Raw genomic sequence first — 7,269 nt, forward strand, 5'->3', positions numbered from 1 at the left:
TCCCCGCCCCTCAACTCCCAGAGAGCCAGCGGAACCTTGGGATTTGGGGGCTGGAGAGGAGGGGCTCCTCCCTCCGCAGTCTCCCCTTTTCCCAGCGCCGATCCTAAAATCCAGCCTTGTTCTCCGCTCCCACGGTCCCCCCTTCATCCCCCCCCCAACATTCTCAGCAAGCTGGAGAGCAAATTGCAGTTTTAAATCCAAAGACGGAGGGAGGGGGAAGGAGGAGGGGGCGCGCGGCAGCGCTGGGCGCGCACCTCGCCCCCGAGCCGGGGGAGCCGCGGGGCGGCCAGGAAACCCGAGAACCCCCCCTCCCCGCCCCCCCTCCCCGTCCACCTCCCCCTCCCCCTTCCCGGCGCTGCCTGCCAGGCTTCGAGCCGAGCCCAGCCGAGCCGCGGGCCCCGGTGGAAACAAAGACCGATCGCACCGCGGGCACCGCAGCCACAAGGTCCAGCGGACCGGACCGGGGGGCGCGGGGCCCCCCCGTGGTGCGCTGCACAAAAGAGCCCGACCGGCCGGTCCCCAGCGGGGGTCTAGGGCTAGGGAGGCGGCGCCACTCACCGGAGTGCTGGGCTGCCGGCTCCGTGGGTCCGAGCCAGGCGAGGGGCTTTGGGGGGCGTCTGTCTTCCGGCGGCGGCAGCGACGCGGGCGCCCGGCTGCTGGGGAGAGGAGTCGTGGAGGAGCCCTGAGCCGCCCGCCGTCGCTGACAGCATGGCTCGCGCCTCGGCTCACATTCTCCGCCGCTAACTCCGCTGGACACGGCCCCCAGCTCCCGCGGCGCCCCCCACCTCGATCACTCCTTCGCTCCTTCTGCGCCCCCCTCGCCCCCCCCGCCGCGCACACACTCTCACAGCGCTGGGCACCCCCGCCCCCACCCCCCCAATTGCAAACCTGGGAGGGAACGCGCCCCGCGTAGTCCTCCTGCTCCTCCTCCTCCGCCCTCCTCCCTCCCGCTCTCTCTGGCTGTCTGTCTGTCTCTCAGACTGTCTCTATTTCTCGCTCTCTCTGCCTTTCTCTGCTCTCCAAGCTGGGTGGGAAAAGGAAATGAGGACAGAAAGCAGACGCTGGCTTTGGGTGGTGGTAGCTGGATTCCCTCTCTCCCTCCCTCCCCCTCCTCCCCTCCCTCCTCCTGCCTTCTGCTCTCTCCGCTGCGAGCGGGGCTGAGCGCAGCCTGGCGGGTGGCTCGCTCTGCCTGCCCGCCCGCCTGCCTGTCTGTCTGTCTGGTCTGCCTCGCTCGCTCCCTCCCTCCGTCTCTCGCCCTCGCCCTGCCTGCCTGCCTCTCTCCGTCTCCGCCGCCGCCGCCGCTGCCTCTGCGAGCTCGCCTTACCTTCGCCGCTCACCATCCGGAACCCCAGGGGGGAGCGCGCGCGCGGCACGCCGGGACTTGTAGTCCCCGCCCCGGCCACTCCGCGCGCTGGGCGGGCGGGGCGGTACCGGCTGCTCCGACGGCGCGGCCCGGAGCCCGCGGGGACCCTGTGCCCTGAGCCCCTCTGGCGGGGGCGCGCCCTCACCCACCAAGGGGCGCCGATCCTCCCCAAGGATTAGGAGTGTTCCCCCTGTTCCGTGTCCCCAGCGGGGGGCTCTGGATCGAGCGGAGGTTGCGGGTGGGAGCGAAGGGGCGGGGTTTGAGAATGGAATGGGAGTGGAATAGGGAATCAGGGGATTAGCCAAAGGGGCTGCGACTTTCTGGGGCGTCCCAATTGAACGCGAGGGGAAGGAGAAAGAGGAGAGGACCGGCTCTCTCAATTTGAGGGCGTTCTCCCTTTCTGAAAACGTTTCCTATTGAGCAAAGCGCAAGAATTTATGGCAGGAGGGCTGCTCCGGGAAACCTCAAAGCCCCAGCCAGTTCCTTCTCACTCAGCGATCGCTCCTCTCAAACTCCGAGCTCTGGGTTTAGCCCCTCCAACTCCTATTTTTCCTACATGTCCAAGGGCAACAAGGGCTCAAAAGTCCGGATTAATCCACAGACAGAACGCACGCCCCCATTCCCGAAGTCTGCTGAGCATTTGCGTAGTGTCGGGAAGCAGGATTCAGATTCAACAGCTCTGAGCTCCTGCAGCGGCCGGGGGCTGGGCTCAGCACTTTCACCTACCTCCTCTTCAGGTCACATCTGTTCTCCAGCCCCTGGCTCCGGGCCCCCTGCCTGACCGATCCCACAGATGGGAATGTGCGCTGCTGCTGCAGAGGGCCCCTTACCGCAGGAAGGTGGCCGGACAGTCCTGGAAGAACTGCCGCGGTTGCCATTTACTGAGCACCACAGGGCCCTGGAGTTCTGTAAGAACCCGGTGAAACGGTGCTGTTATAATTTCCATTTTAGAGATGGGGGCACAGAGGCTCACTTTCCCCAATTAGCAAGTGGCTGAGCCCAGCTGGATTTGAACCAGGGTCAAAGCCCACTTGCTTAACCCCTGGGCTATGGCAGGGAGTTATGACACATCCCCCATCTGTGACTGACCTTCTCTTCCTGTGTCTGTGTGTCCTCTTTTGGCACTTCAATTCAACAAATGTTAACTGAGGTATGCAGGGCTTGCAAGGGACAGGAGATGAATAATGCATAGTGGCTGTCCTGTCCTCTGTGTCTACCAACACCAGCCCCAACTTGTCCTGCTTCGCGGTCCCACCTCATCCGTGTGTCTGACATTCTTTTGCTCCACATCTACTGACTTTGTCCATCTTGCCCCGTGTCTGAAGTTCCTCCAGCAGTGCCTTTGTTCTTGGCCCACCTGTTTCTAACTCTTCCTTTGGCCCTGCAGAATGATGGCCAGCATGTGACAAAGGCCAGTGATGACATTTTGCCAACTGCAGCTCCCTGTCACCATCTTCCCCACACCTTCACCCCTTCCAAGCCCCTCCTCTAGGACAGTCTGGAATCCTCAGAGGACAAAAGAGGGCGTGGGAGGGCACTATCCACTGGCCCTGGTGGGGGGATGGGGGTGCAGCAGAAATAGGAGAGGTTTGGGCTCTAAACAGTAACCTATTGATTTGGCATTATGAGGCTGGCATGACCAGCTGGAGAGGCCCTTATCCTGGAGCAGCTTCTCCTTGCAGACAAGATAGGCCTTGGGTTCAAAGATTTATTTATTGAATGGGAAGCATTATAAGGTCAGATATTAATAAAAGTAGAGGTTAAAGTTGTTAGAGGCCCTTTGCAGTTCCAAAGCCCAAATCTGAAGTTGTCACAAATAAAAGAGGCTTTGGCATCTTGCCATAGCTGGCCTTCCATTGGACAGATTTTGGCACTGGGGAGGGTAGGAGAGGCCTAAGTTCCCCCTTCTTTTACCCTCCCCCCCTTACCCATTAGGCTCTGCCCCAGGTCATGAAGAGCCTACTCAGTCTGAATCAAGTTGTGGAAGGGAGTTGTGTGGGGTAATGCCGGATGCTTTCCTGGAGGTGGACAGCGCCAGGTGGGCTGGAATGAAGGGGAGTTCGGGGAAAGTCATGGGAGGGGGAGTTAAGTGATGACCTGCAAAGGGCAGGGGTAGCAGGCTCTGCGAGGGAGAGAGGAATAGAGTTAGGAGGGGTTTCCCAAGCATGCCCCTCCCACCGGGGGCTGCTCCCGCGGCTACCTTCCCCGAGAGGGCACATGCTATTAGCCCTCAGGTGTTGATCATTTCTGGAAACCAAGCACCGCAGAGTCTCCCTGTTATTTCGGGGCAGGTCTTCCTCATGGAACCTTTCCCGATTGTGTTGAGTGGGGGTCTCCCCAAAGTCAAGCCGAGTCTTCCTGTGGGCTGCTGCTGCCACCTAGTGTCTAATCTCCGCTTCTGCTTCGGCAGCCATACGCCGGCAGGATGGCTGTGAGCGCCACGGGGAAGGAGACTTGAGGGAGAGGACACAGGTTCTGAAAGAGCCTGCATCACTCCAACCACTTTTGTTTTAGTATAAACAGAAGGTGGTATAGCTAGGCCCTAGGAAAATATGAGAGTCTAGAGATGACGTTGTGGGGCCTAAGGTTAGAGTCCATGTGGAGAACAGGCACCAGGCAGACCAGGTCCTGATCCTGCTTTTCCTTCATGTGTGTCCTTAACCTGCCTCAGTTTCCCTGTGTGTAAAATAGAGGCAGAGCTGTTGAGAAGCTTAACTGAGCACATGGATGGGAAAGCACTCTAAAAACCGATAGGGGCCTGGTGAGGGATTATTGAGTCATAAGAATAATAATGACAATGACTGACAGGCCCCTGGGGCTCACAAATGAAGTGAGCCTTGCGTGGGGACAGGCTGCCCTCCCTGAATGTGGAAGTTCTGGGGCTGGCCCCACTCTTGGGGCTGCCTCCAGGAGGTGTGGACGGCCAGAGAACGGTTCAGCCCAGTCCACGGAAGAGGAGATTGAGGCCTAGAGAGGTTGCAGGCCTACCCTAAAACACTGAGCAGCAGCACTAGGAACAAGAGACTCATTGGAACGGAGCCAGTATGGCCCTGGTTTTCCCCTTCTCTGGATGGGAACAACTCAGAGCTGAGGCTCAAGAAACCTTGGAAGCAGGAAGCTCCCTCCTTGTGGTACAGTGAGGACTAAGGCCCCCAGGCCCCCATTAGCCCTCCTCCTGGGCCAGCCCCCTCCCCTCCCCCGTGCAAGTCCTCCCAACATTCCTCCAGGCAACAGGAAACCCCAGCTGCAGCCCAGACTTCAAACAGCTCCTCCCTCTGGGGTAGGGGGTGTGGGAGGAGAGGCCAGAGGCCAGAGGGCAAAGGTCAGCTTTGTTCCTGCCAGAGGTGGTGAGGGACCTGGGAAGACAGAGGGGGGCAGGGTAGGGCCCTGGACAGCCACACTGCGTGTGTGTGTGTGTGTGTGTGTGTGTGAATTCCTGTGGCCCTCAGGGTGTGTGTGGGTCTCACTATCCACCTATGTCTGGGGGGTGAATATGGTTCCTCAGTTTACTTTCCACTCATGGACTTGATTTATGCGTCTGAGTGTTTGTCTGTGAGCGCTCAGCCTGGGATCCCACTGACATGTCTGCAGATGTCATCACTGGCATTGATATGTCTGGGTACCAGGCCTGGTCAAAGCTATGTGTCCTTCTGTGAGTGTGACCTGGTGTGGGTTTTTGTGTTGAAGAGAGATTGTCTTCTCCCTCTTCCCCTCCCATCCTTCTTCCACGTTGGTCACCTGAGGGTTCCTCCTGAGAAGCAAATCTGACTTTGTTACTCCCCTGCTCAAAACCCTTCAGTGGCTTCCCAATGCCCAAGGCTTAGAACCCCAGCCAGCCCGAGTGCATGGCAGACAAGACCCATGCCTACCTCACCATCTTCATCTTTAGCCACTCTGGTGACACCTACCTACTTGTAACTCCCTGCACAGTCCCATTTCCTGCCTCTGAGCTCACTTAATTCTGTCCAGTCTGGAATACTTTTTTCTTGCTTCTTTATCCAGCGAAATCTTACTCTTTTTTGTCTCTGGTGAAGCAACACCTCCTCTGAGAAGCCTTCCAGACTTTCACCTGCCCAGTTGAGTTAGGACCCTCCCCTGTTCTCCCACACACCCTTTATTGTCATTTAAACTGTGAGTTCTTTGAGAGCAGAAACTGTGCTGTATCTCCCATCCTGCGGTTGGAAATTTCTGAAGGGACCTGGTTCTCCCATCCCTGGGGAAAGTTTCCTGCAGTTTTGGATGTAGTTTCCAGAGGGGCCACTAGAGGGAGTGTGGACATCACTGCAGGATAATCCAAGGGTGTGTGTGTGTGTGTGTGTGTGTGTGTGTGTGTGTGTGTGTGTGTACTAGATGAAGGATAGAAGAGAGGCTTCTATACTGCACCTGAGAGACAACTACTGGAGTGGATAGGGGATCCACCCAGTTCAGTCCTAGAGCGGTAGGATACAGGGTAGACTCCCCCAAAGGGTACTAAGACCCCCAGGTTTTCCCCCACAACTCAGGGCCCATACCCCTTGGTTTTTCTCCTCCTACTTCTTGCCTCTGACCCTCCAACCTTCCTCTTCCATGCCTCATCTGCACCTTTAACCTTCCCATGCATAATTATTTGCACTTTCCTGAATGGGCTTTGCTCTACCATACCTCTGGGCCTTTGTGCATGCTGTTTCCCAAGCTAGAGAAAACCTCAGCCTCTGGCTGCTCCATCAGGCAGACTTTTCTTTCACACACTCCAAGAAATCCCCCAGCCTTGGCTCTTAGACTGACCTTGCCCTTAAGTGTTGTAATTGTTCCCTGTTCTGCCTCCCGGACAGGACCCGCCTGCAGGAGACATCAGTAGATGTGTGCAAAATTAATGAATGACTTAGTTCTTCAGCATGTATGGGGCTACCCCAGACCCCTGTGTGCACCATGCCCTCCCTGGGTCTGACTCAGGGTCGATATAATATTTTCACATACTGCTCCATCAAATAAAGAAATGTGGAATGCATGCGACTTAGAGTTCAAGTTCTGGCTCTACCATCTGGTATATGACCTTGTGCAAGTGTTGTAGCCTCTCAGAGTCTTTGTTTCCTCTTTTGTAAAATGGGGATAATCACACTTCTGCATTGCCTCGTGGTGAGGATCAAATTAGACGATGCATGTGAAACACCCAGCATTGGTCAATTAGGAGTCTTCCTCCCCCACCATGAACTTGGAAATAAAATTGCCCTCTGAGTCTTAAGCCAGTAAAATCCACGCATCACAGAGAAGAGCCAGGTGGGGGAGTGAATGAGGCGAGAGATGGTTTTGTAAACGACTGAAGAGTTTTGTGAACGGTGCAAACCGCAATCAAGGTGACCCGCCTGTAATCTCAGGGAGGCAGGGCGAGGATGTGATTGAAATTGAGAAAGCAGAAGCCTAATCAATTGCATTGTGCTCTATCTGAAGGGAACAGAAGGCTGCACAGAAAAGGGGGTGCAGGGGAGAATTCATTTAGCTGCTTCAGAGGGAGAGACGAGGAATCAGTAGACACAGGGATTCCAGGCTCCGGAGGCTCTGGTCTCTGCAGATGGTTCACTGTCCTGCTGGGCCTTCATTGAAGCCAGATGGGCATCCAGGTACCAGGAATAGCCCTATAGGACAGACAAGAATATTCTGGTCCCAGGAAAAGACTACAGAGACTAAGAGCACTGATTTTTGAGTCAGAAGACTTGGTTTAAGCCCCTGCTCTGCAACTTCTGCTCTGCAAACCTTGAAAATGCTGATTTACTTCACTGTGCCTTAGCTTCGTTGTTAGCAAAATGAAGGTACAACAGGCTTCTCTGCATAGAGTTCTGTGGGGATTCAATGGCAGCATGCACTTAGCAGGATGCCCTGCACAGGATGAACAATTTGTAAATGGTACAGACAAAGGGAGCTAACAGATA

At 56.4% G+C, this 7,269-nt stretch overlaps 1 protein-coding gene across 2 annotated transcripts in view; it reads right to left on the minus strand.

Moving 5' to 3' along the window:
- Positions 1 to 1,309, minus strand: part of AHDC1 (AT-hook DNA binding motif containing 1) — a 64,025-nt gene extending 62,716 nt beyond the window's left edge. The window contains exons 1-3 of one of the 2 annotated variants that reach the window (XM_069479642.1): positions 1,271 to 1,309; positions 889 to 1,024; positions 559 to 656 (exon numbers count right to left, since the gene is read on the minus strand). The gene's annotated coding sequence lies outside the window, so the exon portion shown is untranslated. Of the gene's footprint in view, positions 1 to 558; positions 657 to 888; positions 1,173 to 1,270 lie in introns of those variants that run through there. The other variant, XM_069479643.1, reaches the window with a different exon arrangement.
- Between the last annotated feature and the right edge of the window lie 5,960 nt (positions 1,310 to 7,269).

This window comes from Eulemur rufifrons, chromosome 8, assembly GCF_041146395.1.
Source record: "Eulemur rufifrons isolate Redbay chromosome 8, OSU_ERuf_1, whole genome shotgun sequence".
Lineage (NCBI taxonomy): Eukaryota > Metazoa > Chordata > Mammalia > Primates > Lemuridae > Eulemur > Eulemur rufifrons.